Here is an 8,123-nt window from a genome sequence, read left to right as displayed (position 1 = left end):
AGCTTGTGGTAGGCATCCGCGACACGGGCCTCAAATAGCAGATGTATCAAGCGTGTGACTCGTTAGGCAGTGTGGACGCCCTAAGGGCCATGTGTTGTGCATATAAGGAGGAGGCAGTAGACACCTGCCGAAACGATAATTACTCCCAGTGAGGTCTAAAGCACTGTTCAGGGGGTGCTGTGAACTTATCATTAAACCCAGCTGTGACCTCACTGAACGTTTCCCTTTGTGTCTCATAACACAAGGGGGTAGTCACAGCCTGCCCTCTAAAGACAACTCTCTTCCTCCACACAAAACTACAAGCACCTAATAACACACACACCCTTCACTCAAAAAATTTTAAAATTATGGCGACTCCTACACCAGCCTCGGAGTCCCCATCTGGGGAGGGGACCATAAATGTCCCCAGGTCGGACTGCCTTTCCGTCGACGACCCTAAGTGTCTTGACACCCCCCTCAACTTTTTCTTCATTAACTTCTGCAACATTCGCGGTCTAAGATCTAATTTTCAATCTGTAGAACACCACCTCTCCTCTTCTAAACCTCATCTTCTTTTCCTCACTGAAACTCAGGTGTCTGAGGCAACTGACAGTAGCCCCTTTTCTGCTCCCTCCTACTTTCTCTATCCTCATTTTCGATCCAAAGCTGGATGCTGCGTTTATGTGCGCAATGACTTAACCTGCTCTCGTGCCCATGCTCTTGAATCTTCCGAGTTTTCCACCATCTGGCTACGACTACAGAGTCACTCTCATACTAAATTTATCTGTGCTGTATACCTCTCTCCTAACTCCTCTGACTATAAGAAATTCTTTGACTACTTAACTTCCAAAGTGGAGCACATTCTGACCCTCTTCCCTTTTGCAGAGATCTCCATTCTTGGAGACTTCAATGTTCACCACCAGCTTTGGCTTTCCTCTCCCTTCACTGACCATCCTGGTGAACTAGCCTACAACTTTGCTATCCTCCATGACCTAGAGCAATTGGTGCAACACCCTACTCGTATTCCTGACCGTCTTGGAGATACGCCCAACATTCTTGACCTTTTCCTGACCTCTAATCCTTCTGCTTATGCTGTCACCCTTTCTTCTCCGTTGGGCTCCTCCGATCACAATCTCATATCTTTATCTTGTCCTATCACTCCAATCCCTCCTCAGGATCCCCCTAAGCGAAGGTGCCTCTGGCGTTTTGCCTCTGCTAGTTGGGGGGACCTGAGGCGGTATTTTGCTGATTTTCCTTGGAATGACTACTGCTTCCGTGTCAGAGACCCGTCTTTGTGTGCTGAGCACATAACAGAGGTGATAGTGTCTGGCATGGAGGCGTACATTCCTCACTCTTTTTCTCGTCCTAAATCTTCTAAACCTTGGTTTAACACAGCTTGTTCTCGTGCTATACATGATAGAGAGGTGGCCCACAAAAGGTACTTAAGCCTTCCATCACCAGAATCTCATGCACTTTATATTTCTGCCCGGAACCATGCCAAGTCTGTTCTCCAACTAGCCAAAAACTCCTTCATTAACAGAAAATGTCAAAACCTTTCAAGATCTAACTCCCCTCGTGATTTCTGGCATCTAGCCAAAAATATCTCCAATAACTTTGCTTCTTCTTCTTTCCCTCCTCTACTTCAACCAGATGGCACCACTGCTATCACATCTATTTCTAAAGCTGAACTCTTTGCTCAAACCTTTGCTAAAAACTCTACCTTGGACGATTCTGGGCTTGTTCCTCCCTCTCCTCCACCCTCTGACTACTTCATGCCTCGTATTAAAATTCTTCGTAATGATGTTTTCCATGCCCTCGCTGGCCTAAACCCTCAGAAGGCTTATGGACCTGATGGGGTCCCTCCTATTGTTCTCCGAAACTGTGCCTCCGTGCTTGCACCTTGCCTAGTCAAACTCTTTCAGCTCTGTCTGTCAACATCTACCTTTCCTTCTTGCTGGAAGTTTGCCTACATTCAACCTGTTCCTAAAAAGGGTGACCGCTCTAATCCCTCAAACTACCGTCCTATTGCTTTAATTTCCTGCTTATCTAAAGTTTTTGAATCTATCCTCAACAGGAAGATTCTTAAACATCTATCACTTCACAACCTTCTATCTGATCGCCAGTATGGGTTCCGTCAAGGCCGCTCTACTGGTGATCTTCTGGCTTTCCTTACTGAGTCTTGGTCATCCTCTTTTAGAGACTTTGGTGAAACTTTTGCTGTTGCCTTGGACATATCAAAAGCCTTTGATAGAGTCTGGCACAAAGCTTTGATTTCCAAACTACCCTCCTACGGTTTCTATCCTTCTCTCTGTAACTTCATCTCAAGTTTCCTTTCTGACCGTTCTATTGCTGCTGTGGTAGACGGTCACTGTTCTTCTCCTAAATCTATTAACAGTGGTGTTCCTCAGGGTTCTGTCCTGTCACCCACTCTCTTCTTATTATTCATTAATGATCTTCTAAACCAAACTTCTTGTCCTATCCACTCCTATGCTGATGATACCACCCTGCACTTTTCCACGTCTTTTCATAGACGTCCAACCCTTCAGGAGGTAAACATATCACGCAGGGAAGCCACAGAACGCCTGACTTCTGATATTTCTAAAATTTCTGATTGGGGCAGAGCAAACTTGGTATTGTTCAATGCCTCAAAAACTCAATTCCTCCATCTATCAACTCGACACAATCTTCCAGACAACTATCCCCTCTTCTTCAATGACACTCAACTGTCCCCCTCTTCTACACTGAACATCCTCGGTCTGTCCTTTACTTATAATCTGAACTGGAAACTTCACATCTCATCTCTAGCTAAAACAGCTTCTATGAAGTTAGGTGTTCTGAGACGTCTCCGCCAGTTTTTCTCACCCCCCCAGCTGCTAACTCTGTACAAGGGCCTTATCCGTCCATGTATGGAGTATGCTTCACATGTCTGGGGGGGTTCCACTCATACTGCTGTTCTAGACAGGGTGGAATCAAAAGCTTTTCGTCTCATCAACTCCTCTCCTCTAACTGACTGTCTTCAGCCTCTCTCTCACCGCCGCAATGTTGCATCTCTAGCTGTCTTCTACCGCTATTTTCATGCTAACTGCTCTTCTGATCTTGCTAACTGCATGCCTCCCCTCCTTCCGCGGCCTCGCTGCACAAGACTTTCTTCTTTCTCTCACTCCTATTCTGTCCACCTCTCTAACGCAAGAGTTAACCAGTATTCTCAATCATTCATCCCTTTCTCTGGTAAACTCTGGAACTCCTTGCCTGCTTCTGTATTTCCACCTTCCTATGACTTGAATTCCTTCAAGAGGGAGGTTTCAAGACACTTATCCACCAATTTTTGACCACTGCTTTGACCCTTTTAAGGGACTGGCATTTCAGTGGGCATTTTTTTTTTATTAGATTTTTGTTGCCCTTGGCCAGTATCCTTCCTACATAAAAAAAAAAAAAAAAAAAATATGAGGCAGCCCGCCAACACACCACAGGCGTGGGCGGTTGGCGGGAAAGCAGTCGCGCGGCTGGCACCGTGCGGGCCAAGGAGGACGGGGACCAGACGCCCGACGCCGCCGCTGCCACCACCTCTGACAAGACACAGCCCTCACGTACTTGCTGGAACTGTGGTACTTTGCACGTCCCTGACAGAACTTCTTGCCCGGCCAGGGAAGCAGTCTGCGTCGCCTGTCGTAAGAAAGGTCACTTCAAGAGGTGCTGCAGGAGCTCCAAGCGCCCACACGGCACTGCATCTGCCAACGCCGTCTCGGGATCAGTGACAACGGCAGGCGCGAACGTGTCCCGCCAACCCACCATAGAGGTAACAGTGGCGCTTGGCAAGGGCGCCAAGCACCGCACATCAGCTGTGGCGGACACCGGCGCCCAGGTGTGCGTCGCGGGGGCGGCCCTCCTGTCCAGTCTCAACATACACCCCACGCAGCTACAGGGACGTGCAGGCTTGCGGGATGTAGCGGACTTGCCCTTACGGTGCCTCGGATCGTGCCGGTGTGACATTTACCTTGGCGGCCATGCTACACAGCAAGAAGTATACTTCGTACCCTCCGCCAGGTCGCTGTTCCTGTCACTGAGCGCGTGCAAGGAGCTGGGGCTGGTGCCCGCCGGCTTCCCTCACCACTCCCTGCCGACAGTGCAAGCAGTGGAAGCACGTGACACGACCGCCGAGCATGCCCAGCCGCCTGCCAAGCCCGCCACAATACCATTCCCGCCACACGAGGAGCACGTACGACGGCTAGAGGAGTGGCTACTACAACACTTCTCGGCCTCCGCCTTCAACACCACAATGTCATGTTATTGGCCAAGTTTACCTTGAATGGGATCACGTTTTCTTAGTGTCCCCGTGTTCCGGTTATCTGCCATTCGGGCATTATCCTTATTATTGTTATAAGTAGTGTGAGGCTTATTTACCCATTTTATATCATGTAGTATTATTCTCTTCATAATTTAAGTTCTCTATATCTTTGTATGTATAAGGAAGGAAGTATAATTGAGGTGAAATACGTTGAAAACGAGGGGAGCTTGAGTGGGCAACAACACATTCCAAGGAGGGGAAAAGGCAGAACGCCTTGGGTCGTGAGGTAGGGAGGAAGGTGGCGTCTCTCAGGGAAGGATCTTGGTGTGGATTGGTGATGGAGTGAGTTTGTGGAGGTATTAGTGGTGTAGCGGTATAACCTTGATATCCAGGATCAGGTTAGTGAGTCTTTTGTGGTACCAAGAGCTCTTGTCCGCTGAAATTCGGTTGTTGAGTTGTGCCGGTAACGCTGTTGGAAGGGGTCATAGGTCAAACTGGCAGCCATTTTGTGAGTGGAGGTTGTGGTGTTAACCTTGGAAGTTGGTGTTGTGGTGTATTGGTGATTTTGGGGTCGATGTTATGGTGTTATGGGTAATCTTTGGTGATAATGGTAATCTCTTGTGAGGCTTGAGGAGGTGAAATACGGGAATTATTGTCTGGGGACGCGGTAGTGGCGTCTGAGTAAATTCCTGCGGTTGAGGGGAAATATTTCTGTGACTGGTGGAGGTGTAAACGGGTTCTGGTGACGTGGGAAGTGACGAGAACGTCATGTAGTAACGTGTGCTACCTCATGTTGTTTGTGAATTATTATTAGTATTAATATATGTGCTTGTAACATAGAATAATCGTGTTTTCTACTCCCCCAACAACAATCTGGTATTAGAGGTAATTCCAGTCGTGCTGAGTCAAGGTAAAGGTGGAGTAAGAGATAATTCTGACGATTTCGGATAGGTCGGGTAGGCACTCGAAGCCTTTAAAAATCCAGACCTTTAAAACTTTCCGGGATCAGTGTAACGTCCACTTTCTTGGAGAGATAACCGGGATCGTGCGATCGCAGGTAAGTAAGCGATCGTGACAGAATATGGGGGCCTGTCCGGGATTTTTGAACATTTGTGGGGTGTAACGAGTGTTACATGGTGATTGTTGTTGGGAGGAATTTACCTGTGTGAAATATTTCTTTAAAACTGTGCATGTATTGTGGTGAATATTTGGAGGAATATTTTGTGGAGTGTAGTGATTGTAATCATGGCCGCTAGACGTGTTGAGATGTTCCTTCTGTCGAGAAGTGTGCATGATCTGCACACACTAACCAAGGAGGAATTGTGTTCAGTGGCTGAGAGGTTTCAAGTGGAGTTGAAATCCAAGAAAAAGGAGGAAATGCAGGCGGAGTTGAAAAATGCTCTTGTGGAGAGGAGCTGGTTTGAAAATGATGGTGGTGAAAGTGAGGATAATGATGAGGAGAGTGTAGAGGAAGGTGCTGGGGTCAGTGAGATAAACCTGGGTGCTTTTGGTGGAACAGATGGCCTTTCTAGTAGTGAAAAATTTGAGTTAATGAAACTTCAAATACAGATGCAGAAGGAACAGAAACAGCAAGAGATGGAGTTAAAGAGAGAACAGAAACAGCAAGAGGTGGAGTTGCAGAAAGAGCAATTGCAGTTAAAGAGGGAGCAGATACAGATGCAAAAGGAGATTGAGATAGAAAAAATTAGAGCAGAAAGTAAAAATAAAGTGAACGGGACCAGGGCAGGAAATGGTGCTCAAGGCAACGGGGATTTAGAGAAAAGGGCCATCAGTATGCCTAACTTTGTGGAAGGGGAGGAAGAAAACTTTTTTTTCAATTTGAAAAAGCTGCAAAGATGATGGGATGGGATGAAAATGATTGGGCAATAATACTCCAGTCTAAATTTGAGGGAAGGGCCCGAGTGGTATATGTGAATTTGAGTGAGCAAGAGGCGCGTGATTATGAAGTGGTAAAGGAAGCGGTGTTGGGATCAACCCTTCTATGTCCGGATGTGTACCGGGAAAGGTTCCGCAGGACGACAAAACGCCCAGGTGATACTTATCTCAGGATGGCTCGAGAGGTTATCCTTAAACTGGACCGATGGCTGAAGGCCGAGGAAGCCACTACGCTTGAAGAGGTAAAAGGAGTTATACAGATGGAACAATTTATGAGCCAAATGCCCCTCAGTGTAAGATGTGAGCTCGCATCACACGACGTGAAAGACGTGATGGAAGCCGGACACAGAGCTGACAAGTACTGTGCGGTCCGTGGGCTAAACGGAGATGAACACCATGAAGGGAGAAAGCCATTCTCCAGCAGAAATGATGGTCATCAGAGATATAAAAATGACAGTCAGATGAGCTCGACATCAGTCCACAGATCAAACCAGTCCCGCCCTAACAACTATAGTTTTCCCCACACTTACACCATGCCCCCGCCAGCCGACCACAACATGAGGTCTACGCCCTATGGGAGTAGGCCCAGGAGCACTACCTATTACCAGAAGGGTAGTGGGGATGAAGGTGCAGTTAAGTGCCTTGGATATGGAAGTAGCGGGCATAGGAAGTTCCAGTGTCCGAAGGGACGGCCGAAGCCAGTGGGAGCAGTTGCCACCCAAAGAGACCTGATAAAGTATGTGGAGAATATGAATGCAGAGATACAAGAGGAGCCGCCGAAAGATGAGGGCTTTGAGCACTTCACCAGTAAGGGCACAGTGAAAGTGGAGGGAAGTCCAGAGAAGGTGATCAGAATCCTTCGGGATACGGGAGCTAACCAGAGTCTGATCTTAAGTAGTGTACTCCCATGGAATGAGGAGACCAGCACTGGCAGAGAGGTCTCATGCAAGGGTGCAGGAGGCAAGTTCAGTATTCCCCTGCACAAAGTTTGGCTGGACTGTGGATACGTCACTGGAGAGGTGACGGTGGGAGTGAAGGAGGCACTGCCCGTAGATGGAGTGGATATGCTGGTTGGGAACGACCTGGCTGGAGGTCGAGTTATCCCTAAACTTCAGATGGTAGACAACCCTCTGATAGGGATGACGGAAACCACCACTCCAGCAGCAGTCCCTCACTCAACAGATGGGGAAGCAGAGGTGCCTGAATTGTTCCCAGTCTGCGCAGTGACCCGAGCGATGGCCCGGAAGGAACGCATGGACACCGAGGGAGCAACGCAGGAGGACGAAGGCCTGGGCGTTCTGTTTGAGGAACCTGATGAAAAAGGAACTAACCCGGAGTGCGCGAGTGGTGGACTGGTTGTAGGTCAGGTGGGCCCAACCTTGATTTTCTGGTAGAAAAGAACGAGTTGATAAAAGCTCAGGAGAGTGATGAAAGCTTGAAGTCTGCTTGGAATGAGGCTAACAGGCTGGGTGAGCTTGACAATGAGTACGTGGGCTACTACGTGAATAACGGGGTATTAATGAGAAGTTGGAGGCCCCTGACAGCCCCAACCTCCGATCACTGGATGGTGAAAAGGCAGATTGTGGTGCCATGGGTGTATAGGAAGAAAATTTTGGAGATGGCACACGAAGGTAATCTGGCAGGACGCCTGGGGGTCAGAAAAACCCTAGGAAAGATCCTGTGTCATTTTTACTGGCCCAGAGTGAGAGGTGATGTGAAAGAGTTTTGTAAAACTTGTGGTTTGTGTCAGAAGGTGGGCAAGCCGAACCAGGTGATTCGCCCTGCCCCCCTTCAGCCTATACCTGTGGTCGAGGAACCATTCAGTAAGGTGGTGATAGACTGTGTAGGTCCTTTACCAAGGACCCGGAGGGGGAACCAGTACTTGCTGACTATTATGTGTATGTCATCCAGGTTTCCTGAGGCCATTCCCCTCAGGAGTATAAACTCTAAAAACATTGTGAGG

This window comes from Scylla paramamosain, chromosome 25 (assembly GCF_035594125.1).
Source record: "Scylla paramamosain isolate STU-SP2022 chromosome 25, ASM3559412v1, whole genome shotgun sequence".
NCBI classification, from domain to species: Eukaryota; Metazoa; Arthropoda; class Malacostraca; order Decapoda; family Portunidae; genus Scylla; species Scylla paramamosain.
The sequence above is the reverse complement of the archived record's forward strand: the minus strand, read 5'-3'. Positions refer to the sequence as shown.